This window comes from Pristiophorus japonicus, chromosome 23, assembly GCF_044704955.1.
Source record: "Pristiophorus japonicus isolate sPriJap1 chromosome 23, sPriJap1.hap1, whole genome shotgun sequence".
Taxonomy (NCBI): Eukaryota; Metazoa; Chordata; class Chondrichthyes; family Pristiophoridae; genus Pristiophorus; species Pristiophorus japonicus.
The window spans coordinates 52,230,437-52,257,024 of record NC_091999.1 but is presented as its reverse complement, the minus strand read 5'-3'; the positions used below and the strand labels follow the sequence as shown (position 1 = coordinate 52,257,024).

The following is a 26,588-nucleotide window of genomic DNA, read 5'->3' as shown; positions in this document are numbered from 1 at the left end:
GCACTTATTTAGTACGTTACTTTTTTTTATAACTAGAGAGAAGTCGGGCCCGTAGGCTGTGGACTGCTTTTCGTTATCTCAATTGTTCCAGTCTCAAGGTCGTGTTATTTAATATAATTTTTTTTTTAAATCCATTTGAATCCATCTCAGTTGTTTTGCTGTGCCTTCTCTGAATGTTTTCTTTCAACAAGTTTTTCTTTTTTTTTAAACCACCGGGACCATGTAATTTTTTCTTTTTTTTTTCAACAAACCTATCCTTTGGGCATTTCCTGGCTCCATAACTTATCATCCGAATATACATAATTCAATAAGGTTCACACTCTTAAACTTCCCACATACAGGACAACACTACGAAGGGTTAAAACAAACTTTCATTCTGTTTGAGATAAAACAAACCACAACTCCCCGGCTTTTTTTCTACAGTAAAAATCACAGAAGCATTTCTCATTTAAACAGACATTCACAAGAGTCCCTTTTCTTTCCTATTAATTTTTGGATCGATGATTGATCATCCCTATCTAGCTCTAACTATAACCTATCTTTCCAAGTCGCCGCTTGGTTTGCGTCATCGCGCAATTTCCCTATCTCTATCCCTATTCTAAGTTTGAAAGGTATTCACCAGATTGTCCTGGATCTTGTTCAGACACGACCTGAGAACCAGCGAGTGGCTAAACTTTCTCAGACTTTTGAAACCGGGGGAAATTGGAGCAGTATTGAAATATACTCACTCCAGTGGCCATTTTCCCCTCGTCTCGTCCAAGGCTAGTCTGGCTCTTAATTCGCAAGTTTTCGGCAGTCGTCCATTGAGATCCCACTTCTGATACCAAATGTAAATTCCTGGATTCTTTTACCTCAATCTGGTTCAGTAAAATTACTGAGTCGAATACCTCTTGTGCTTTGAACAAAGCAGTCTTTATTACCGGCCAGTAAGACCTATCAGACAGAAGATATACTCTCTGGATAGAGCGTACACACTCCCTACGGATAGGTGAAGTTGCATCGTAAAGCGTTAACAGTTGTACAGTTTTGAAATCAGATAACAAAATACAAATGGATTAACAGTCTAACTCAGCCACTAGTCAATCAATATGAGATGTTTTTCTTGAAAGCACAAGCATTGCCTCTAAATGTTCCAATCTAGTGGTGTGACTATTCATGTTACAATTAGATGTTATTGGCAGGAGTAGTGACTTGAAACCTTGAGACAGACTGTTAGCTATGCTGATGTTGCACTATTTGCAATCTGACATTCTCCCAGCTATTCCTCCATGGCTTATACATTTTCATATATCCCGTTTACCTTACTGCCTTAATTCCATATATTCCGTTCAGATATCCACAGAGGGACCATCTAGAGGGCTGGCCATCCTAGACTGGGTGATGTGTAATGAGAAAGGACTAATTAGCAATCTTGTTGTGCGAGGCCGCTTGGGGAAGAGTGACCATAATAAGGTAGAATTCTTTATTAAGGTGGCAAGTGACACAGTTAATTAAGAGACTAGGATCCTGAACTTAAGGAAAGGTAACTTCGATGGTACGAGACGTGAAATGGCTAGAATAGACTGGCAAGTGATACTTAAAGGGTTGACGGTGGATAGGCCATGGCAAACATTTAAAGATCACATGGATGAACTTCAACAATTGTATTCCCCTGTCTGGAGTAAAAATAAAACGGGGAAGGTGGTTCAACCGTAGCTAACAAGGGAAATTAAGAATAGTGTTAAATGCAAGGAAGAGGCATATACATTGGCCAGAAAAAGCCGCAAACTGAGGACTGGGAGAAATTTAGAATTCAGCAGAGGAGGACAAAGGGTTTAATTAGGAAGGGGAAAATAGATTATGAGAGGAAGCTTGTTGGAAACATAATAAAGTTCTATAGATATGTGAAGACAAAAAGATTAGAGAAGACAAACGTAGGTCACTTACAGTCAGATTCAGGTGAATTTATAATGGGGAACAAAGAAATGGTAGACCAGTTGAACAATTACTTTGTTTCTGTCTTCACGAAGGAAGACACGCATAACCTTCCAAAATACTAGGGCACCAAGGATCTAGCGAGAAGGAGGAACTGAAGGAAATCCTTATCAGTCAGGTAATTGTGTTAGGGAAATTGATGGAATTGAAGACCGATAAATCCCCGGGGCCTGATAGTCTGCATTGGAAAGTACTTAAGGAAGTGGCCCTAGAAATAGCGGATTCATTGGTGATCATTTTCCAACAGTCCATGGACTCCAGATCAGTTCGTATGGACTGGAGAGTAACTAATGTAACACCACATTTTAAAAAAGGAGGGAGATAGAAAATGGATAATTATAGACCGGTTAGCCTGACATCAATAGTGGGGAAATTGTAGGAATCAATTATTAAAGATGAAATAGCAGTGCATTTGTAAAGCAGTGACAGGATCGGTCCAAGCTGCATGAATTTATGAAAGGTAAATCAAGCTTGACAAATCTTCTGGAATTTATTGAGGATGTAACTAGTATAGTGGACAAGGGGAACCAGTGGATGTGGTGTATTTGGACTTTCAAAAGACTTTCAACAAGGTCCCACACACGTATTGGTGTGCAAAATTAAAGCACATGGTATTGGCGGTAATGTACTGACGTGGATAGAGAACTGGTTGGCAGACAGGAAGCAGAGAGTCGGGATAAACGGGTCCTTTTCAGAAAAGCAGGCAGTGACTAGTGGGGTGCCACAGGGCTCAGTGCTGGGACCCCAGCTATTCACAATATACATTAATGATTGAGATGAAGGAATTGAGTGTAATATCTTCATGTTTGCAGATGATACTAACAGGGTGGCGGTGCGAGCTGTGTGGAGGACGCTAAGAGGCTGCAGGGTGACTTGGACAGGTTAGGTGAGTGGGCAAATGCATGGCAGATGCAGTATAATGTGAATAAATGTGAGGTTATCCACTTTGGTGGCAAAAACACGAAGGCAGAATATTATCTGTATGGCGGCAGATTAGGAAAAGGGGAGGTGTAATGGGAGCTGCGTGTCGTGGTACATCAGTCATTGAAAGTTGGCATGCAGTTACAGCAGGCGGTGAAGAAGGCAAATGGTATTTTGGCCTTTATAGCTAGGGGTTTTGGGTATAGGAGTACGGAGGTCTTACTGCAGTTGTACAGGGCCTTTGTGAGACCTCACCTGGAATATTGTGTTCAGTTTTGGTCTCGTAATCTGAGGATGGACTTTCTTGCTATTGAGGGAGTGCAGCGAAGGTTCACCAGACTGATTCCCGGGATGACAGGACTGACATATGAGGAGAGACTCGATCGACAGTGGCTTGTAGTCACTGGAGTTTAGAAGCATGAGAGGGGATCTCATAGAAACATGAAAAATTCTGACGGGACTTAACAGGTTAGATGCAGCAAGAACATTCCCGATGTTGGGGAAGTCCAGAATTAGTGGACACAGTCTAATGATAAGGGGTAGGTCATTTAGGACCGAGATGAGGAAAAACTTCTTCACTCAGAGAGTTGTTAACCTGTGGAATTCCCTATCGCAGAGAGTTGTTGATGCCAATTCATTGGCTATATTCAAGAGGGAGTTAGATATGGCCATTATGGCTAAAGGCATCAAGAGGTTTGGAGAGAAAGCAGGAAAGGGGTACTGAGCTGAATGATCAGCCATGATCTTATTGAATGATGGTGCAGATTCGAAAGCCCGAATGGCCTACTCCTGCACCTATTTTCTATGTTTCTCTGTTTGTCCCTGTCTCTCAACCTGTCTCTTACTTTCTCACGGTGTCAAAAGTCTGCTTCAATGGGATTCTCTCAGTCTCCCTCTCTATTTGAGTCTCTCTTTCCCATCATCCCTCTCTGTCTGACTGTCTCTCTCTTTCCCATCGTCTCACTCTATCTGTCTATGTCTCTGCCTGCCTGTCTTTCTTTGCCCTGTCTCTAACCTGCTGAGTATTTCTATCATTTTATTTTTTTATCTCTGTCTCTCTCACTCTATCTGTCTCTCTCTCTCTATCTGTCTATCTCTGTGACTGTCTTTGTCCCTGTCTTCATCTCTGTATTTCTATCACTCTTTCCCTTTCTCTCTTTATAGAGCACACACACATCTTTGTATGTATGTGCTTGAGTTTTTTTTCTCACTGAGTCTTTCTCCTCACTGAGTCTTTCTCTCCCTCTCAGTCTCACACTTTATCTGTCTCTTTGTCTCTATCTCGCTGTCTGTCTCTCCCTGTTTCTCTGTTTATCTCTGTGTCTCAATGTGCATGTCGACTTCTCATGGTGTCCAGTTCTGTTCTCAGCTCGATTTCAGCTCTTAGAGAATCCATACCCGTCAGTACCTCGTTAGTGTAGTGGTGATTATCACCGCCTGTTACGCAGCAGACCAGAGTTGAATTCCCAGACGGAGGGAAGGCTTTTTCAAAATGTAGAATTTTACTTTTATTTCTTGGTATAGATTCATGTTAAAAATTCGAGAGCAATATAGAAGAGTAAAAATACAGAAAGAGGAGATTGCCTCTTCCAGATTTTTAGCAAACAGAAACTTTTTCAGGATTCTGTGGCCGTCTGCTGCACAGAGATGGATGACTGAGTTTTATCTGAGTTACATTTAAAAATGCAGCAAACTAGTAGTGGCCCAGTGATTAAGGCGATGCACTAGAAATGCATTGGGTTTTCCCCGCCAGGTTCGAATCCTGCCGACTGCAATTCTTTCCATTTCACAATTTAGCGAGGTCTCCGCAAAGCTGATCCTGTGGTTGGTGGAATAAATTACCACACCTTTCAACGCTGCCATTTTTTTCTTTCTTTCATTAATCTGCAATATTCACGATACATACGGATAGAAAAAAACAAAAGGCAGCCAAAGTAGCGAGAGTGACCCTGCCTGTCTATCCCTCTATTTGTCTAACGCACTCTGTGTATATCTTGATCTGGTGTCATAGTACATGAGTCATTGAAAGTTGGCAGCAGGCGGTAAAAAGGCAAATGGCATACTCGCCTTCATAGCGAGGTGATTTGAGTATAGGAGCAGGGAGGTCTTACTGCAATTACACAGGGACTTGGTGAGGCCACACCTGGAATATTGTGTTCAGTTTTGGTCTCCAAATCTGAGTAAGGACGTCCTTGCTCTTGAGGGAGTACAGCAAAGGTTCACCAGCTTGAATCCCGGGATGGCAGGTCTGACATATGAGGAGAGACTGGATCAATTGGGCTGGTATCCACTGGAGTTTAGAAGAATGAGAGGCGATCTCATAGAAATATATAAAATTCTGACGAGATTGGACAGGTTAGAGGCAGAAAGAATGTTCCCGTTGCTGTGGAGTTCAAGAACCAAGGTCTCAGTCCAAGAATAAGGGGTAAGCCATTTAAGACCGAGATGAGGAGAAACTTCTTCACTCAGAGAGTGGTTAACCTGTGGAATTCTCTACCGCAGAAAGTTGTTGAGGCCATTTCGTTAGATATATTCAAAAGGGAGTTAGATATGGCCCTTACGGCTAAAGAGATCAAGGGGTATGGTGAGAAAGCAGGAAAGGGGTACTGAGGTTGAATGATGAGCCATGATCTTATTGAATGGTGGTGCAAGCTCGAAGGGCCGAATGACCAACTCCTGCAACTAATTTATATGTTTCTATGTTGATGCGTGTATATTTTTGATAAGTGTGTGTGTGCGTGTCTGTGTATATCTATCTGTATGTATGTCTCTGTGTATGTGCAACTGTCTATGGAAATCATCACATTGAATTTGATATGTCCTGGAACTTTTTTAAAAACTTGGGGAAAATAATACGGTTGTGATCTTTGATATTGGCTATGGTTCATTGGCTCCATTCTCGATTGAATCAGGAGGTTGTGTGTGTCAGTCCCACTCCTGAGATTTGAGCATGTAATCTTGGCTGACACTCAAATGCAGTACTTGGGGAACTTTGCATTGTTGACGCTGTTGACTTTCGGATGAAATGTTAAATGGAAGCTTCGTCTGCACCTTCGGGTGGATGTGAAAGGTCCCAGAGCCTTATCGAAAAAGAATAGGAGAGTTGCGCCCGAGTCAATATGACGAAAAATGTTGGAAAATGCTCCCTGAAATTTGATGTGTCTGTGTGCATCTGTGCGGATGGAGTTAAAGGCCAGCTTCTCATCGAGACAGGGTCCCAGCATTGCCAGGACTAGGATGGCCGGGCGGTTAAGGTGTTGGGCATAAAATCCAATGGGTTTATACCGGTGTGAGCTCGAACCCCACTGCTGGAATATGTTAATTAAACAGAGATTTTTCCCATCCTGCTCAGTGATATCCGATTTTCATCTGTTGCATTTGCATTTTTCTGTAACTCTGTGACACTCTGAGCAGACAATGAACTGAAATTGTGAAATGTATCTGTGTCGCACAGTCTCTCCCGCTCTCTCTCTTTAGCGAGCTGTGTATGTGTTTATGTGTTTGAGTTTTTGTCTCTCTCAGTCTGCCTCTCTCTGATTCACTCTGTCTGTCCCTGTCTCTCCGTTTGTCTCTGTCTCTCAATCTGTCTCTCTCACGGTGTCCAGTTCTGTTCCAATAGGATTCTCTCAGACTCTTTGTCTGACTGGCTCTCTCTTTCCCATCATTTCTATGTCTCTCTCTCTATCTGACTTTCTCTCTATCTGTCTCCCTCTTTGTCTCTCTTTTTGTTCCTGTCTTTTTCTTGTCATTCCATCATTATTTGCCTCACTCTCTTTATGGAGCACGCAAACATATCTCTGTGTATGTATGCATTTGAGTCTTTGTCTCACTCAGTCTGACCCTCCCTCTCAGTCTCAAGCTTTCTGTCTCTCTCTGTCTCTATCTCGATGTCTGTCTCTCCCTGTTTCACTGTTTGTCTCTGTTTCTCAATGTGTCTGTCTCATTCTCATGGTGATCAGTTCTGTTCCAATGGGATTCTCTCAGTCTCTCTTCTGACTGTCCCATCATCTCTGTCTGTCTATGTCTCTGCCTGTCTGTCTCTCTTTGCCTGTCGCTGGTTGTTCCTGTATCTAATCTGTTGGGAATTGCCATCATTTTCTGTTTATATCTTTGTCTCTCTCTCGCTCTGTCGCTCTCTCTCTATCTGTCTCTCTCCTTGTCACTGTCTTTATCAAGGTCTTTCTCTCACTCTTTCCCTCTCTCTCTTTAGAGATCACACACACACACATATCTCTGTATATGTAAGTGTTTGAGTCTTTTTCTCACTCAGTCTGCCTCTTCTTCTCAGTCTCGACTTTCTGTCTCTCGTTGCCTCGATCTCGCTGTCTGTCTATCCCTGTTTGTCGGTTTGGCTCTGTCCCTCATTGTGTCTGTCGACTTCTCATGGTGTCCAGTTCTGTTCAGCTCGATTCCTGCTCTGACAGCTATGTTACCTGTCATTTCCTCGTTAATAGAGTGGTGAGTATCCTCGCCTGTCTCGCGGAAAACCGGGGTTCAATTCCCCGACGGGGAGATTGTTGTTTTAAAATGTAGAATTTTATTTCTGTTTCTTGGTAGAGATTCATATTAAAAATTTCCATAGCAATAAAGAACTGTAAAAATACACGTAGAGGATAGAGCCTCTTCCAGATTTTTAGGAAACGGAGACTTTTTCACGATTCTTTGGCCGTCTGCTGCACAGAGATTGATGACTGAGTTTTTTCTGAGTTAATCTCTACCAAGTACTCACGAGGTTTTCACAGAGCCAGAATAGCCGAGTGGCAATGGCGTTGGCCTTAAAATTCAATGTTTTTTTCCCGCGTGGGTTCGTACCCTACTCCTGGTATCTCTTTCATTTGACACGGATTTCCTCCCATTCTGATCAGTAAAACCGGATTTTCATCGTTTGAATCAGCAATTTTCTATAACAATGTGACAATCTGAACCGATAATGAAATGTATCCGTGTCGCTCGGTCTCTGCCTCTCTCTCTCTCTTCAGAGAAAAGTGCATTGTTCAGATGTTTGAGTCTTTGTCTCTCTCAGTCTGACTCACTCTGTCTGTCCCGGAAAGACACAGTAATCGTGGCCGAGTGGTTAAGGCGATGGACCAGAAATCCATTGGGTTATCCCGTGCAGGTTCAAATCCTGCCGACTACGATTCTCAGCATGTTTCATTCCATTTCACAAGTTAACCAGTTCTCTGCCAAACTGATCCTGAGATAGATGGAATAACGTCCCACACCTTTCAACACTGACATTTTTTTCTCTTTTTTATTAACTGCAATATTCACGATGCATCCGTTTCAAAAATCGCAAACATCAGTCAAAGTTGCGACAGTGATTCAGCCTGTCTATCCCCCGAGATGACGAAGGCATCTGTGCATGCCCGTTGGTGCGTGTAAATTTTTGGTGATGTGAGTGTGTGTCTCTGTGTCTGTCTATCTCTATATATGTCTCTGTGTGTGTGCAACTGTCTGTGGAAATCATCACCATGAATTTGGTATGTCCTGGAACTTATAAAAAAGACTTGGGGAAAATAATACGGTTGTGAACTTTTGTATCGGCTTTGGTTCAGTGGCAGCAATCTCGACTGAATCGGGAGTCTGTGTGTTCAAGTCGCACTCCTGATACTTGAGCATATCATCTTGGCTAACACTCAAGTGCAGCATTGGTGGAATTTTGCAAAGTTGAAGCTGTTGACTTTCGGATGAAATGTTAAATTGACGCTCCATCTGCACCGTCGGGTGGATATGAAAGTTCCCAGTGCATTACTCGAAAAAGAACAGGAGAGTTGCCCCCGTGTCAATATTACTAAAAATGTTCGTAAATGCTCACTGAAAGCCGATGTGTCTGTGTTTGTATGTGGGGTTGGGGTTGAAGCCCAGATTCTCAGAGAGACAGAATCCAGGCTCTCACAGGACCAGGATAGCCGAGTGGTTGAGGCGTTGGCCTTAAAATTCAATGCGTTTTTCCCGCGTGGGTTCCTACCCCACTCCTGGTATCTCTTTAATTTAACACGGATTTCCTCCCATTCTGATCAGTGAGACCGGATTTTCATCGGTGAATCAGCAATTTTCTGTAACAATGTGACACTCTGAATCGATAATGAAATGAAATTGTGAAATGTATCTGTGTCGCTCGGTGTCTGCCTCTCTCTCTCTCTTCAGAGAGTTGTGTATGTGTTTGTATGTTTGAGTCTTTGTCTCTCTCAGTCTGACACACTCCGTCTGTCCCTGTTTCTCTATTTGTCTCTGTCTCTCAATCTGTCTCTTTCTCACGGTACCACGTCAATGCCAAAGGGATTCTCTCAGACTCTTTGTCTGACTGGCTCTCTCTTTCCCATCATTTCGGTCTGTCCATGTCTTTGCCTGTCTCTGTTAATCCCTGCTTGTAAGCTAAGAAGTATTTCCATCATTTTCTGTTTTATTCTCTATCTCTCTCTCTCTATCTGTCTCTCTCCTTGTCACTGTCTTTATCATTGTCTTTCTCTCTCTCTTTCCCTCTCTCTCTTAATAGATCACACACACACATCTCTGTATATGTATATGTTTGAGTCTTTTTCTCACTCAGTCTGCCTCTCTTTCTCAGTCTCACACTTTCTGTCTCTCGTTGTCTCCATCTCGATGTCTGTCTCTCCCTGTTTGTGGGTTTGCCTCTGTTTCTCAATGTGTCTGTCGACTTCTCATGGTGTCCAGTTCTTTTCACAGTGGCTCGATTCCTGCTCTGGCAGAACTCGTTAGTGCCTCGTTAATATAGTGGTGAGTATCCCCACCTGTCACGCGGGAGACCGGTGTTCAATTCAAATTGTAGAATTTTACTTCTGTTTCTTGGAAGAGATTCATATTAAAAAGTTCCAGAGCAATATAGCACTGTAAAAATACAGGTAGAGGAGATTGCCTCGTCCAGATTTTTAGCAAACGGAGACATTTTCAAGAGTCTTTGGCCGTCTGCTGCACAGAGATGGATGACTAAGTTTTTTCTGAGTAACGTTTAAACAGGCAGCGACGGAGTAGTCGTGGCCGAGTGGTTGAGGCGATGGACTCGAAATCCATTGGGTTATCCCGCGCAGGTTCGAATCCTGCCGACTACGATTCTCAGCATTTTTCATTCCATTTCACAATTTAAACGGTTCTCTGCCAAACTGATCCTGAGATAGATTGAATAACGTCCCACACCTTTCAACACTGACATTTTTTTCTCTTTTTTATTAACTGCAATATTCACGATACATCCGTTTCAAAAATCGCAAACATCAGTCAAATTTGCGACAGTGATTCAGCCTGTCTATCCCTCGAGATGACGAAGGTATCTGTGCATGCCCGTTGGTGCGTGCAAATTTTTGGTTATGTGAGTGTGTGTCTCTGTGTCTGTCTATCTCGATATATGTCTCTGTGTGTGTGCAACTGTCTGTGGAAATCATCACCATGAATTTGGTATGTCCTGGAACTTATAAAAAAGACTTGGGGAAAATAATACGGATGTGAACTTTTGTATCGGCTTTGGTTCAGTGGCAGCATTCTCGACTGAATCGGGAGTCTGTGTGTTCAAGTCGCACTCCTGATACTTGAGCATATCATCTTGGCTAACACTCAAGTGCAGCATTGGTGGAATTTTGCAAAGTTGAAGCTGTTGACTTTCGGATGAAATGTTAAATTGACGCTCCATCTGCACCCTCGGGTGGATATGAAAGTTCCCAGTGCATTACTCGAAATAGAATAGGAGAGTTGCCCCCGTGTCAATATTACTAAAAATGTTCGTAAATGCTCACTGAAAGCCGATGTGTCTGTGTTTGTATGTGGGGTTGGGGTTGAAGCCCAGATTCTCAGAGAGACAGAATCCAGGCTCTCACAGGACCATGATAGCCGAGTGTTTGAGGCGATGGCCTTAAATTTTAATGTTTTTTTTCCCGCGTGGGTTCGTACCCCACTCCTGGTATCTCTTTAATTTAACACGATTTCCTCCCATTCTGATCAGTGAGACCGGATTTTCATCGGTTGAATCAGCAATTTTCTGTAACAATGTGACACACTGAACTGATAATGAAATGAAATTGTGAAATGTATCTGCGTCGCTCGGTCTCTGCCTCTCTCTCTCTCTTCAGAGAGTTGTGTATGTGTTTGTATGTTTGAGTCTTTGTCTCCCTCAGTCTGACTCACTCTGTCTGTCCCTGTTTCTCTGTTTGTCTCTGTCTCTCAATCTGTCTCTTTCTCAAGGTGCCACGTCTGTTCCAATGGGATTCTCTCAGACTCTTTGTCTGACTGGCTCTCTCTTTCCCATCATTTCGGTCTGTCCATGTCTTTGCCTGTCTCTGTTAGTCCCTGCCTGTAAGCTGAGAAGTATTTCCATCATTTTCTGTTTTAGTCTCTATCGCTCTCTCTCCATCTGTCTCTCTCCTTGTCACTGTCTTTATCATTGTCTTTCTATCACTCTTTCCCTCTCTCTCTTAATAGATCACACACACACATCTCTGTATATGGAGATGTTTGAGTCTTTTTCTCACTCAGTCTGCCTCTCCTTCTCAGTCTCACACTCTCTGTCTCTCGTTGTCTCTATCTCACTTTCTGTCTCTCCCTGTTTGTCGGTTTGTCTCTGTCTCTCAATGTGTCTGTCGACTTCTCATGGTGTCCAGTTCTGTTCACAGTGGCTCGATTCCTGCTCTGACAGAACTGGTGCACGTCAGTTCCTCGTTAGTATAGTGGTGAATATCCTTACCTGTCACGCGGGAGACCGGGGTTCCATTCCCTGACGGGGAGGCAGTTGTTTCAAATTGTAGAATTTGACTTCTGTTTCTTGGAAGAGATTCATATTAAGAAGTTCCAGAGCAATATCGAACTGTAAAAATACAGGTAGAGGAGATTGCCTCGTCCAGATTTTTCGCAAACGGAGAATTTTTCAGGAGTATTTGGCCGTCTGCTGCACAGAGATGGATGACTGAGTTTTTTGTGAGTAACGTTTAAAAAGGCAGCGACACAGTAGTCGTGGCCGAGTGGTTACGGCGATGGACTTGAAATCCATTGGGTTATTCTGCGCAGGTTCGAATCCTGCCGACTACGATTCTCAGCATTTTTCATTCCATTTCACAATTTAACCGGTTCTCTGCCAAACTGATCCTGAAATAGATGTAATAACGTCCCACACCTTTCAACACTGACATTTTTTTCTCATTTTTATTAATCTGCAATATTCACGATACGTCCGTTTAAAAATCGCAAACATCAGTCAAAGTTGCGACAGTGATTTAGCCTGTCTATCCCTCGGGATGACGAAGGCATCTGTGCATGCCCGTTGGTGCGTGCAAATCTTTGGTTATGTGTGTGTGTGTCTCTGTGTCTGTCTATCTCTATATATGTCTCTGTGTATGTGCAACTGTCTGTGGAAATCATCACCATGAATTTGGTATGCCCTGGAACTTAGAAAACAGACTTGGTGGAAATAATAAGGTTGTGAACTTTGGTTCAGTGGCAGCATTCTCGACTGAATCGGGAGTTTGTGTGTTCAAGTCGCACTTCTGAGACTTGAGCATTATCATCTTGGCTAACAATGAATGCAGCACTTGGGGAATTTTGCAATGTTGAAGCTGTTGGCTTTCGAATGAAATGTTAAATTGAAGCTCCGTCTGCATCCTCGGGTGGTTATGAAAGTTCCCAGTGCATTACTCGAAAAAGAATAGGAGAGTTGCCCCCGTCTCAATATGACTAAAAATGTTCGTAAATGCTCATGAAAGCCGATGTGTATGTGTTTGTATGTGGGGTTGGAGTTGAAGCCCAGATTCTCACAGAGACAGAATGCAGGTTCTCACAGTACCAGGATAGCCGAGTGGTTGAGGCGTTGGCCTTAAATATTAATGGTTTTTTCCCGCTTGGGTTCGTACCCCACTCGTGGTATCTCTTTAATTTAACACGGATTTCCTCCCATTCTGATCAGTGAGACCGGATTTTCATCGGTTGAATCAGCAATTTTCTGTAACAATGTGACACTCTGAACCGATAATGAAATGAAATTGTGAAATGTATCTGCGTCGCTCGGTCTCTACCTCTCTCTCTCTTCAGAGAGTTGTGTATGTGTTTGTATGTTTGAGTCTTTGTCTCTCTCAGTCTGACTCACTCTGTCTGTCCCTGTTTCTCAGATTGTCTCTGTCTCTCAATCTGTCTCTTTTTCACGGTGCCACGTCTGTTCCAATGAGATTCTCTCAGACTCTTTGTCTGACTGGCTCTCTCTTTCCCATTATTTCGGTCTGTCCATGTCTTTGCCTGTCTCTGTTAGTCCCTGCCTGTAAGCTGAGAAGTATTTCCATCATTTCTGTTTTAGTCTCTATCGCTCTCTCTCCATCTGTCTCCTTGTCACTGTCTTTATCATTGTCTTTCTATCACTCTTTCCCTCTCTCTCTTAATAGATCACACACACACATCTCTGTATATGGAGATGTTTGAGTCTTTTTCTCACTCAGTCTGCCTCTCCTTCTCAGACTCACACTTTCTGTCTCTCGTTGTCTCTATCTCGCTGTCTGTCTCTGCCTGTTTGTCGGTTTGTCTCTGTCTCTCAATGTGTCTGTCGACTTCTCATGGTGTCCAGTTCTGTTCACAGTGGCTCGATTCCTGCTCTGACAGAACTGATGCACGTCAGTTCCTCGTTAGTATAGTGGTGCGTATCCCCCCCTGTCACGCGGGGGACCGTGGTTCAATTCCCCGACGAGGAGGCAGTTGTTTCAAATTGTAGAATTTTACTTCTGTTTCTTGGAAGAGATTCATATTAAAAAGTTCCAGAGCAATATCGAACTGTAAAAATACAGGTAGAGGAGATTGCCTCGTCCAGATTTTTAGCAAACGCAGAATTTTTCAGGAGTCTTTGGCCGTCTGCTGCAAAGAGATGGATGACTGAGTTTCTTCTGAGTAACGTTTAAAGAAAGCAGCGACACAGTAGTCGTGGCCGAGTGGTTAAGGCGATGGACTAGAAATCCATTGGGTTATCCCGCTCATGTTTGAATCCTGCCGACTACGATTCTCAGCATTTTTCATTCCATTTCACAATTTAACCGGTTCTCTGCAAAACTGATCCTGAGATGGATGGAATAACGTCCCACACCTTTCAACACTGACATTTTTTTCTCATTTTTACTAATCTGCAATATTCACGATACATCCGTTTCAAAAATCGCAATCATCAGTCAAAGTTGCGACAGTGATTCAGCCTGTCTATCCCTCGAGATGCCGAAGGCATCTGTCCATTCCCGTTAGTGCGTGCAAATTTTTGGTTATGTGTGTGCGTGTCTCTGTGTCTGTCTATCTCTATATATGTCTCTGTGTATGTGCAACTGTCTGTGGAAATCATCACCATGAACTTGGTATGTCCTGGAACTTATAGAAAAGACTTGGGTGAAATAATAAGGTTGTGAACTTTTGTATCGGCTTTGGTTCAGTGGCAGCATTCTCGACTGAATCGGGAGTTTGTGTGTTCAAGTCGCACTTCTCAGACTTGAGCACTATCATCTTGGCTAACACTCAAGTGCAGCACTTGGGGAATTTTGCAATGTTGAAGCTATTGACTTTCGGATGAAATGTTAAATTGAAGCTCCGTCTGCACCCTCGGGTGGATATGAAAGTTCCAGTACATTACTCGAAAAAGAATAGGAGAGTTGCCCCCGTCTCAATATTATAAAAAGGTTCGTAAATGCTCACTGAAAGCCGATGTGCATGTGCTTGTATGTGGGGTTGGGGTTGAAGCCCAGATTCTCACAGAGACAGAATGCTGGTTCTCACAGGACCAGGATAGCCGAGTGGTTGAGGCGTTGGCCTTAAATGTTAATGGTTTTTTCCCGCATGTGTTTGTCCCCCACTCCTGGTATCTCTTTAATTTAACACGGATTTCCTCCCATTCTGATCAGTGAGACCGGATTTCATCGGTTGAATCAGCAATTTTCTGTAACAATGTGACACTCTGAACCGATAATGAAATGAAATTGTGAAATGTATCTGCGTCGCTCGGTCTCTATCTCTCTCTCTCTCTTCAGAGAGTTGTGTATGTGTTTGTATGTTTGAGTCTTTGTCTCTCTCGGTCTGACTCACTCTGTCTGTCCCTGTTTCTCTGTTTGTCTCTGTCTCTCAATCTGTCTCTTTCTCACGGTGCCACGTCTGTTCCAATTGGATTCTGTCAGACTCTTTGTCTGACTGGCTCTCTCTTTCCCATCATTTCGGTCTGTCCATGTCTTTGCCTGTCTCTGTTAGTCCCTGCCTGTAAGCTGATAAGTATTTCCATCATTTTCTGTTTTAGTCTCTATCGCTCTCTCTCCATCTGTCTCCTTGTCACTGTCTTTATCATTGTCTTTCTATCACTCTTTCCCTCTCTCTCTTAATAGATCACACACACATCTGTGTATATGTATATGTTTGAGTATTTTTCTCACTCAGTCTGACTCTCCTTCTCAGACTCACACTTTCTGTCTCTCGTTGTCTCTATCTCGCTGTCTGTCTCTCCCTGTTTATCGGTTTGTCTCTGTCTCTCAATGTGTCTGTCGACTTCTCATGGTGTCCAGTTCTGTTCACAGTGGCTCGATTCCGGCTCTGACAGAACTGGTGCACGTTAGTTCCTCGTTAGTATAGTGGTGAGTATCCCCGCCTGTCACGCGGGAGACCGGGGTTCAATTCCCCGACGAGGAGGCAGTTGTTTGAAATTGTAGAATTTTACTTCTGTTTCTTGGAAGAGATTCATATTAAAAAATTGCAGAGCAATATCGAACTGTAAAAATGCAGGTGGAGGAGATTGCCTCGAACAGATTTTTAGCAAACGGAGAATTTTTCAGGAGTCTTTGGCCATCTGCTGCACAGAGATGGATGACTGAGTTTCTTCTGAGTAACGTTTAAAAAAGGCAGCGACACAGTAGTCGTGGCCGAGTGTTTAAGGCGATGGACTCGAAATCCATTGGGTTATACCGCGCATGTTCGAATCCTGCCGACTACGTTTCTCAGCATTTTTCATTCCATTTCACAATTGAACCGGTACTCTGCCAAACTGATCCTGAGATGGATGGAATAACGTCCCACACCTTTCAACACTGACATTTTTTTCTCATTTTTACTAATCTGCAATATTCACGATACATCCGTTTCAAAAATCGCAATCATCAGTCAAAGTTGCGACAGTGATTCAGCCTGTCTATCCCTCGAGATGACGAAGGCATCTGTGCATGCCCGTTGGTGCGTGCAAATTTTTGGTTATGTGTGTGTGTGTCTCTGTGTCTGTCTATCTCTATATATGTCTCTGTGTATGTGCAACTGTCTGTGGAAATCATCACCATGAATTGGTATGTCCTGCAACTTATAAAAAAGACTTGTGGGAAATAATAAGGTTGTGAACTTTTGTATCGGCTTTGGTTCAGTGGCAGCATTCTCGACTGAATCGGGAGTTTGTGTGTTCAAGTCGCAGTTCTCAGACTTGAGCATTATCATCTTGGCTAACACTCAAGTACAGCTCTTGGGGAATTTTGCAATGTTGAAGCTATTGACTTTCGGATGAAATGTTAAATTGAAGCTCCGTCTGCACCCTCGGCTGGATATGAAAGTTCCAGTACAACACTCGAAAAAGAAAAGGAGAGTTGCCCCCGTCTCAATATTACTATAAACGTTCGTAAATGCTCACTGAAAGCCGAAGTGCATGTGTTTGTATGTGGGGTTGGGGTTGAAGCCCAGATTCTCACAGAGACAGAATGCAGGTTCTCACAGGACCAGGATAGCCGAGTGGTTGAGGCGTTGGCCTTAAATTTTAATGTTTTTTCCCGCGTGGGTTTGTCCCCCACTCCTGGTATCTCTTTAAATTAACACGGATTTCCTCCCATTCTGATCAGTGAGACCGGATTTTCATCGGTTGAATCAGCAATTTTCTGTAACAATGCGACACTCTGAACCGATAATGAAATGAAATTGTGAAATGTATCTGCGTCGCTCGGTCTCTACCTCTCTCTCTCTTCAGAGAGTTGTGTATGTGTTTGTATGTTTGAGTCTTTGTCTCTCTCAGTCTGACTCACTCTGTCTGTCCCTGTTTCTCTGTTTGTCTCTGTCTCTCAATCTGTCTCTTTCTCACGTTGCCACGTCTGTTCCAATGGGATTCTCTCAGACTCTTTGTCTGACTGGCTCTCTCTTTCCCATCATTTCGGTCTGTCCATGTCTTTGCCTGTCTCTGTTAGTCCCTGCCTGTAAGCTGAGAAGTATTTCCATCATTTTCTGTTTTAGTCTCTATCGCTCTCTCTCTATCTGTCTCTCTCCTTGTAACTGTCTTTATCATTGTGTTTCTATCACTCTTTCCCTCTCTCTCTTAATAGATCACACACACACATCTCTGTATATGGAGATGTTTGAGTCTTTTTCTCACTCAGTCTGCCTCTCCTTCTCAGACTCACACTTTCTGTCTCTCGTTGTCTCTATCTCGCTGTCTGTCTCTCCCTGTTTGTCGGTTTGTCTCTGTCTCTCAATGTGTCTGTCGACTTCTCATGGTGTCCAGTTCTGTTCACAGTGGCTCGATTCCTGCTCTGACAGAACTGATGCACGTCAGTTCCTCGTTAGTATAGTGGTGAGTATCCCCGCCTGTCACGCGGGAGACCGTGGTTCAATTCCCCGACGAGGAGGCAGTTGTTTCAAATTGTAGAATTTTACTTCTGTTTCTTGGAAGAGATTCATATTAACAAGTTCCAGAGCAATATCGAACTGTAAAAATACAGGTAGAGGAGATTGACTCGTCCAGATTTTTAGCAAACGGAGAATTTTTCAGGAGTCTTTGGCCGTCTGCTGCACAGAGATGGATGACTGAGTTTCTTCTGAGTAACGTTTAAAGGAAGCAGCGACACAGTAGTCGTGGCCGAGTGGTTAAGGCGATGGACTAGAAATCTATTGGGTTATCCCGCGCAGGTTTGAATCCTGCCGACTACGTATTCTCAGCATTTTTCATTCCATTTCACAATTTAACAGGTTCTCAGCCAAACTGATCCTGAGATGGATGGAATAACGTCCCACACCTTTCAACACTGACATTTTTTTCTCAATTTTACTAATCTGCAATATTCACGATACATCCGTTTCAAAAATCGCAATCATCAGTCAAAGTTGCGACAGTGATTCAGCCTGTCTATCCCTCGAGATGACGAAGGCATCTGTGCATGCCCGTTGGTGCGTGAAAATTTTTGGTTATGTGTGTGCGTGTCTCTGTGTCTGTCTATCTCTCTATATGTCTCTGTGTATGTGCAACTGTCTGTGGAAATCATCACCATGAATTTGGTATGTCCTGGAACTTATAAAAAAGATTTGGGGGAAATAATAAGGTTGTGAACTTTTGTATCGGCTTTGGTTCAGTGGCAGCATTCTCGACTGAATCGGGAGTTTGTGTGTTCAAGTCGCACTTCTCAGACTTGAGCATTATCATCTTGGCTAACACTCAAGTACAGCTCTTGGCGAATTTTGCAATGTTGAAGCTATTGACTTTCGGATGAAATGTTAAATTGAAGCTCCGTCTGCACCCTCGGGTGGATATGAAAGTTCCAGTACATTACTCGAAAAAGAATAGGAGAGTTGCCCCCGTCTCAATATTATAAAAATGTTCGTAAATGCTCACTGAAAGCCGATGTGCATGTGTTTGTATGTGGGGTTGGGGTTGAAGCCCAGATTCTCACAGAGACAGAATGCAGGTTCTCACAGGACCAGGATAGCCGAGTGGTTGAGGCGTTGGCCTTAAATTTTAATGGTTTTTTCCCGCGTGGGTTTGTCCCCCACTCCTGGTATCTCTTTAATTTAACACGGATTTCCTCCCATTCTGATCAGTGAGACCGGATTTTCATCGGTTGAATCAGCAATTTTCTGTAACAATGTGACACTCTGAACCGATAATGAAATGAAATTGTGAAATGTATCTGAGTCGCTCGGTCTCTACCTCTCTCTCTCTCTTCAGAGAGTTGTGTATGTGTTTGTATGTTTGAGTCTTTGTCTCTCTCGGTCTGACTCACTCTGTCTGTCCCTGTTTCTCTGTTTGTCTCTGTCTCTCAATCTGTCTCTTTCTCACGGTGCCACGTCTGTTCCAATTGGATTCTCTCAGACTCTTTGTCTGACTGGCTCTCTCTTTCCCATCATTTCGGTCTGTCCATGTCTTTGCCTGTCTCTGTTAGTCCCTGCCTGTAAGCTGAGAAGTATTTCCATCATTTTCTGTTTTAGTCTCTATCGCTCTCTCTCCATCTGTCTCCTTGTCACTGTCTTTATCATTGTCTTTCTATCACTCTTTCCCTCTCTCTCTTAATAGATCACACACACACATCTGTGTATATGTATATGTTTGAGTCTTTTTCTCACTCAGTCTGACTCTCCTTCTCAGACTCACACTTTCTGTCTCTCGTTGTCTCTATCTCGCTGTCTGTCTCTCCCTGTTTATCGGTTTGTCTCTGTCTCTCAATGTGTCTGTCGACTTCTCATGGTGTCCAGTTCTGTTCACAGTGGCTCGATTCCTGCTCTGACAGAACTGCTGCACGTCAGTTCCTCGTTAGTATAGTGGTGAGTATCACCGCCTGTCACGCTCCAATTCCCCGACGAGGAGGCAGTTGTTTGAAATTGTAGAATTTTACTTCTGTTTCTTGGAAGAGATTCATATTAAAAAATTGCAGAGCAATATCGAACTGTAAAAATACAGGTAGAGGAGATTGACTCGTCCAGATTTTTAGGAAACAGAGAATTTTTCAGGAGTCTTTGGCCGTCTGCTGCACAGAGATGGATGACTGAGTTTCTTCTGAATAACGTTTAAAGAAAGCAGCGACACAGTAGTCGTGGCCGAGTGGTTAAGGGATGGAATAGAAATCCATTGGGTTATCCCGCGCAGGTTCGAATCCTGCCGACTACGATTCTCAGCATTTTTCATTCCATTTCACAATTTAACAGGTTCTCAGCCAAACTGATCCTGAGATGGATGGAATAACGTCCCACACCTTTCAACACTGAAATTTTTTTCTCAATTTTACTAATCTGCAATATTCACGATACATCCGTTTCAAAAATCGCAATCATCAGTCAAAGTTGCGACAGTGATTCAGCCTGTCTATCCCTCGAGATGACGAAGGCATCTGTGCATGCCCGTTGGTGCGTGCAAATTTTTGGTTATGTGTGTGCGTGTCTCTGTGTCTGTCTATCTCTCTATATGTCTCTGTGTATGTGCAACTGTCTGTGGAAATCATCACCATGAATTTGGTATGTCCTGGAACTTATAAAAAAGACTTGGGGGAAATAATAAGGTTGTGAACTTTTGTATCGGCTTTGGTTCAGTGGCAGCATTCTCGACTGAATCGGGAGTTTGTGTGTTCAAGTCGCACTTCTCAGACTTGAGCATTATCGTCTTGGCTAACACTCAAGTACAGCTCTTGGCGAATTTTGCAATGTTGAAGCTATTGACTTTCGGATGAAATGTTAAATTGAAGCTCCGTCTGCACCCTCGGGTGGATATGAAAGTTCCAGTACATTACTCGAAAAAGAATAGGAGAGTTGTCCCCGTCTCAATATTACTAAAAATGTTCGTAAATGCTCACTGAAAGCCGATGTGCAAGTGTTTGTATGTGGGATTGGGGTTGAAGCCCAGATTCTCACAGAGACAGAATGCAGGTTCTCACAGGACCAGGATAGTCGAGTGTTTGAGGCGTTGGCCTTAAATTTTAATGTTTTTTTTCCCGCGTGGGTTCGTACCCCACTCCTGGTATCTCTTTAATTTAACACGGATTTCCTCCCATTCTGATCAGTGAGACCGGATTTTCATCGGTTGAATCAGCAATTTTCTGTAACAATGCGACACTCTGAACCGATAATGAAATGAAATTGTGAAATGTATCTGCGTCGCTCGGTCTCTACCTCTCTCTCTCTCTTCAGAGAGTTGTGTATGTGTTTGTATGTTTGAGTCTTTGTCTCTCTCAGTCTGACTCACTCTGTCTGTCCCTGTTTCTCAGATTGTCTCTGTCTCTCAATCTGCCTCTTTCTCACGGTGCCTCGTCTGTTCCAATTGGATTATCTCAGACTCTTTGTCTGACTGGCTCTCTCTTTCCCATCATTTTGGTCTGTCCATGTCTTTGCCTGTCTCTGTTAGTCCCTGCCTGTAAGCTGAGAAGTATTTCCATCATTTTCTGTTTTAGTCTCTATCGCTCTCTCTCCATCTGTCTCCTTGTCACTGTCTGTATCATTGTCTTTCTATCACTCTTTCCCTCTTTCTCTTAATAGATCACACACACACATCTGTGTATATGTATATGTTTGAGTCTTTTTCTCACTCAGTCTGCCTCTCCTTCTCAGACTCACACATTCTGTCTCTCGTTGTCTCTATCTCGCTGTCTGTCTCTCCCTGTTTGTCGGTTTGTCTCTGTATCTCAATGTGTCTGTCGACTTCTCATGGTGTCCAGTTCTGTTCACAGTGGCTCGATTCCTGCTCTGACAGAACTGGTGCACGTCAGTTCCTCGTTAGTATAGTGGTGAGTATCCCCGCCTGCCACGCGGGAGACCGGGGTTCAATTACCCGACGCGGAGGCAGTTGTTTCAAACTGTAGAATTATACTTCTGTTTCTTGGAAGAGATTCATATCAAAAAATTGCAGGGCAATATCGAACTGTAAAAATACAGGTGGAGGAGATTGCCTCGTCCAGATGTTTAGCAAACGGAGAATTTTTCAGGAGTCTTTGGCCGTCTACTGCACAGAGATGGATGACTGAGTTTTTTCTGAGTAACGTTTAAAAAGGCAGCGACACAGTACTCGTGGCCGAGTGTTTAAGGCGATGGATTAGAAATCCATTTGGTTTTGCCGCGCATGTTCGAATCCTGCCGACTAAAATTATCAGCATTTTTCATTCTATTTCACAATTTAACCGGTTCTCTGCCAAACTGATCCTGAGATGGATGGGATAACATCCCACACCTTTCAACACTGACATTTTTTTCTCATTTTTACTAATCTGCAATATTCACGATACATCCGTTTCAAAAATCGCAAACATCAGTCAAAGTTGCAACATTGATTCAGCCTGTCTATCCCTCGAGATGACGAAGGCATCTGTGCATTCCCGTTGGTGCATGCAAATATATGGTTATGTGTGTGCGTGTCTCTGTGTCTGTCTATCTCTATATATGTCTCTGTGTATGTGCAACTGTCTGTGGAAATCATCACCATGAATTTGGTAGGTCCTGGAACTTATAAAAAAGATTGGGGGAAATAATAAGGTTGTGAACTTTTCTATCGGCTTTGGTTCAGTGGCAGCATTCTCGACTGAATCGGGAGTTTGTGTGTTCAAGTCGCACTTCTCAGACTTGAGCATTATCATCTTGGCTAACATTCAAGTGCAGCTCTTGGGGAATTTTGCAATGTTGATGCTATTGACTTTCGGATGAAATGTTAAATTGAAGCTCCGTCTGCACCCTCGGGTGGATATGAAAGTTCCAGTACATTACTCGAAAAAGAATAGGAGAGTTGCCCCCGTCTCAATATTACTAAAAATGTTCATAAATGCTCACTGAAAGCCGATGTGCATGTGTTTGTATGTGGGGTTGGGGTTGAAGCCCAGATTCTCACAGAGACAGAATGCAGGTTCTCACAGGACCAGGATGGCCGAGTGGTTGAGGCGTTGGCCTTAAATTTTAATGGTTTTTTCCCGCGTGGGTTTGTCCCCCACTCCTGGTATCTCTTTAATTTAACACGGATTTCCTCCCATTCTGATCAGTGAGACCGGATTTTCATCGGTTGAATCAGCAATTTTCTGTAACAATGTGACACTCTGAACCGATAATGAAATGAAATTGTGAAATGTATCTGAGTCGCTCGGTCTCTACCTCTCTCTCTCTCTTCAGAGAGTTGTGTATGTGTTTGTATGTTTGAGTCTTTGTCTCTCTCGGTCTGACTCACTCTGTCTGTCCCTGTTTCTCTGTTTGTCTCTGTCTCTCAATCTGTCTCTTTCTCACGGTGCCACGTCTGTTCCAATTGGATTCTCTCAGACTCTTTGTCTGACTGGCTCTCTCTTTCCCATCATTTCGGTCTGTCCATGTCTTTGCCTGTCTCTGTTAGTCCCTGCCTGTAAGCTGAGAAGTATTTCCATCATTTTCTGTTTTAGTCTCTATCGCTCTCTCTCCATCTGTCTCCTTGTCACTGTCTTTATCATTGTCTTTCTATCACTCTTTCCCTCTCTCTCTTAATAGATCACACACACACATCTGTGTATATGTATATGTTTGAGTCTTTTTCTCACTCAGTCTGACTCTCCTTCTCAGACTCACACTTTCTGTCTCTCGTTGTCTCTATCTCGCTGTCTGTCTCTCCCTGTTTATCGGTTTGTCTCTGTCTCTCAATGTGTCTGTCGACTTCTCATGGTGTCCAGTTCTGTTCACAGTGGCTCGATTCCTGCTCTGACAGAACTGCTGCACGTCAGTTCCTCGTTAGTATAGTGGTGAGTATCACCGCCTGTCACGCTCCAATTCCCCGACGAGGAGGCAGTTGTTTGAAATTGTAGAATTTTACTTCTGTTTCTTGGAAGAGATTCATATTAAAAAATTGCAGAGCAATATCGAACTGTAAAAATACAGGTAGAGGAGATTGACTCGTCCAGATTTTTAGGAAACAGAGAATTTTTCAGGAGTCTTTGGCCGTCTGCTGCACAGAGATGGATGACTGAGTTTCTTCTGAATAACGTTTAAAGAAAGCAGCGACACAGTAGTCGTGGCCGAGTGGTTAAGGGATGGAATAGAAATCCATTGGGTTATCCCGCGCAGGTTCGAATCCTGCCGACTACGATTCTCAGCATTTTTCATTCCATTTCACAATTTAACAGGTTCTCAGCCAAACTGATCCTGAGATGGATGGAATAACGTCCCACACCTTTCAACACTGAAATTTTTTTCTCAATTTTACTAATCTGCAATATTCACGATACATCCGTTTCAAAAATCGCAATCATCAGTCAAAGTTGCGACAGTGATTCAGCCTGTCTATCCCTCGAGATGACGAAGGCATCTGTGCATGCCCGTTGGTGCGTGCAAATTTTTGGTTATGTGTGTGCGTGTCTCTGTGTCTGTCTATCTCTCTATATGTCTCTGTGTATGTGCAACTGTCTGTGGAAATCATCACCATGAATTTGGTATGTCCTGGAACTTATAAAAAAGACTTGGGGGAAATAATAAGGTTGTGAACTTTTGTATCGGCTTTGGTTCAGTGGCAGCATTCTCGACTGAATCGGGAGTTTGTGTGTTCAAGTCGCACTTCTCAGACTTGAGCATTATCGTCTTGGCTAACACTCAAGTACAGCTCTTGGCGAATTTTGCAATGTTGAAGCTATTGACTTTCGGATGAAATGTTAAATTGAAGCTCCGTCTGCACCCTCGGGTGGATATGAAAGTTCCAGTACATTACTCGAAAAAGAATAGGAGAGTTGTCCCCGTCTCAATATTACTAAAAATGTTCGTAAATGCTCACTGAAAGCCGATGTGCAAGTGTTTGTATGTGGGATTGGGGTTGAAGCCCAGATTCTCACAGAGACAGAATGCAGGTTCTCACAGGACCAGGATAGTCGAGTGTTTGAGGCGTTGGCCTTAAATTTTAATGTTTTTTTTCCCGCGTGGGTTCGTACCCCACTCCTGGTATCTCTTTAATTTAACACGGATTTCCTCCCATTCTGATCAGTGAGACCGGATTTTCATCGGTTGAATCAGCAATTTTCTGTAACAATGCGACACTCTGAACCGATAATGAAATGAAATTGTGAAATGTATCTGCGTCGCTCGGTCTCTACCTCTCTCTCTCTCTTCAGAGAGTTGTGTATGTGTTTGTATGTTTGAGTCTTTGTCTCTCTCAGTCTGACTCACTCTGTCTGTCCCTGTTTCTCAGATTGTCTCTGTCTCTCAATCTGCCTCTTTCTCACGGTGCCTCGTCTGTTCCAATTGGATTATCTCAGACTCTTTGTCTGACTGGCTCTCTCTTTCCCATCATTTTGGTCTGTCCATGTCTTTGCCTGTCTCTGTTAGTCCCTGCCTGTAAGCTGAGAAGTATTTCCATCATTTTCTGTTTTAGTCTCTATCGCTCTCTCTCCATCTGTCTCCTTGTCACTGTCTGTATCATTGTCTTTCTATCACTCTTTCCCTCTTTCTCTTAATAGATCACACACACACATCTGTGTATATGTATATGTTTGAGTCTTTTTCTCACTCAGTCTGCCTCTCCTTCTCAGACTCACACATTCTGTCTCTCGTTGTCTCTATCTCGCTGTCTGTCTCTCCCTGTTTGTCGGTTTGTCTCTGTATCTCAATGTGTCTGTCGACTTCTCATGGTGTCCAGTTCTGTTCACAGTGGCTCGATTCCTGCTCTGACAGAACTGGTGCACGTCAGTTCCTCGTTAGTATAGTGGTGAGTATCCCCGCCTGCCACGCGGGAGACCGGGGTTCAATTACCCGACGCGGAGGCAGTTGTTTCAAACTGTAGAATTATACTTCTGTTTCTTGGAAGAGATTCATATCAAAAAATTGCAGGGCAATATCGAACTGTAAAAATACAGGTGGAGGAGATTGCCTCGTCCAGATGTTTAGCAAACGGAGAATTTTTCAGGAGTCTTTGGCCGTCTACTGCACAGAGATGGATGACTGAGTTTTTTCTGAGTAACGTTTAAAAAGGCAGCGACACAGTACTCGTGGCCGAGTGTTTAAGGCGATGGATTAGAAATCCATTTGGTTTTGCCGCGCATGTTCGAATCCTGCCGACTAAAATTATCAGCATTTTTCATTCTATTTCACAATTTAACCGGTTCTCTGCCAAACTGATCCTGAGATGGATGGGATAACATCCCACACCTTTCAACACTGACATTTTTTTCTCATTTTTACTAATCTGCAATATTCACGATACATCCGTTTCAAAAATCGCAAACATCAGTCAAAGTTGCAACATTGATTCAGCCTGTCTATCCCTCGAGATGACGAAGGCATCTGTGCATTCCCGTTGGTGCATGCAAATATATGGTTATGTGTGTGCGTGTCTCTGTGTCTGTCTATCTCTATATATGTCTCTGTGTATGTGCAACTGTCTGTGGAAATCATCACCATGAATTTGGTAGGTCCTGGAACTTATAAAAAAGATTGGGGGAAATAATAAGGTTGTGAACTTTTCTATCGGCTTTGGTTCAGTGGCAGCATTCTCGACTGAATCGGGAGTTTGTGTGTTCAAGTCGCACTTCTCAGACTTGAGCATTATCATCTTGGCTAACATTCAAGTGCAGCTCTTGGGGAATTTTGCAATGTTGATGCTATTGACTTTCGGATGAAATGTTAAATTGAAGCTCCGTCTGCACCCTCGGGTGGATATGAAAGTTCCAGTACATTACTCGAAAAAGAATAGGAGAGTTGCCCCCGTCTCAATATTACTAAAAATGTTCATAAATGCTCACTGAAAGCCGATGTGCATGTGTTTGTATGTGGGGTTGGGGTTGAAGCCCAGATTCTCACAGAGACAGAATGCAGGTTCTCACAGGACCAGGATGGCCGAGTGGTTGAGGCGTTGGCCTTAAATTTTAATGGTTTTTTTCCCGCGTGGGTTTGTCCCCCACTCCTGGTATCTCTTTAAATTAACACGGATTTCATCCCATTCTGATCAGTGAGACCGGATTTTCATCGGTTGAATTAGCAATTTTCTGTAACAATGTGACACTCTGAACCGATAATGAAATGTAATTGTGAAATGTATCTGCGTC

General features: G+C 43.2%; 7 non-coding genes across 7 annotated transcripts; all 7 read left to right on the top strand.

The window, feature by feature from the left end:
• The first annotated feature begins 7,951 nt into the window (after window positions 1-7,951).
• Window positions 7,952-8,032, top strand: trnas-aga (transfer RNA serine (anticodon AGA)). The gene has a single exon. It is a non-coding gene; the product is annotated as a tRNA-Ser (tRNA).
• Window positions 8,033-9,884: 1,852 nt separating this feature from the next.
• Window positions 9,885-9,965, top strand: trnas-cga (transfer RNA serine (anticodon CGA)). Its single transcript has one exon. It is a non-coding gene; the product is annotated as a tRNA-Ser (tRNA).
• Window positions 9,966-11,847: 1,882 nt separating this feature from the next.
• Window positions 11,848-11,928, top strand: trnas-uga (transfer RNA serine (anticodon UGA)). The gene has a single exon. It is a non-coding gene; the product is annotated as a tRNA-Ser (tRNA).
• A 3,528-nt stretch (window positions 11,929-15,456) lies between these two features.
• On the top strand, window positions 15,457-15,528 carry trnad-guc (transfer RNA aspartic acid (anticodon GUC)). The gene has a single exon. It is a non-coding gene; the product is annotated as a tRNA-Asp (tRNA).
• A 220-nt stretch (window positions 15,529-15,748) lies between these two features.
• trnas-cga (transfer RNA serine (anticodon CGA)) lies at window positions 15,749-15,829 on the top strand. The gene has a single exon. It is a non-coding gene; the product is annotated as a tRNA-Ser (tRNA).
• Window positions 15,830-17,417: 1,588 nt separating this feature from the next.
• On the top strand, window positions 17,418-17,489 carry trnad-guc (transfer RNA aspartic acid (anticodon GUC)). Its single transcript has one exon. It is a non-coding gene; the product is annotated as a tRNA-Asp (tRNA).
• Window positions 17,490-17,709: 220 nt separating this feature from the next.
• trnas-aga (transfer RNA serine (anticodon AGA)) lies at window positions 17,710-17,790 on the top strand. Its single transcript has one exon. It is a non-coding gene; the product is annotated as a tRNA-Ser (tRNA).
• The last annotated feature ends 8,798 nt before the right edge of the window (window positions 17,791-26,588 follow it).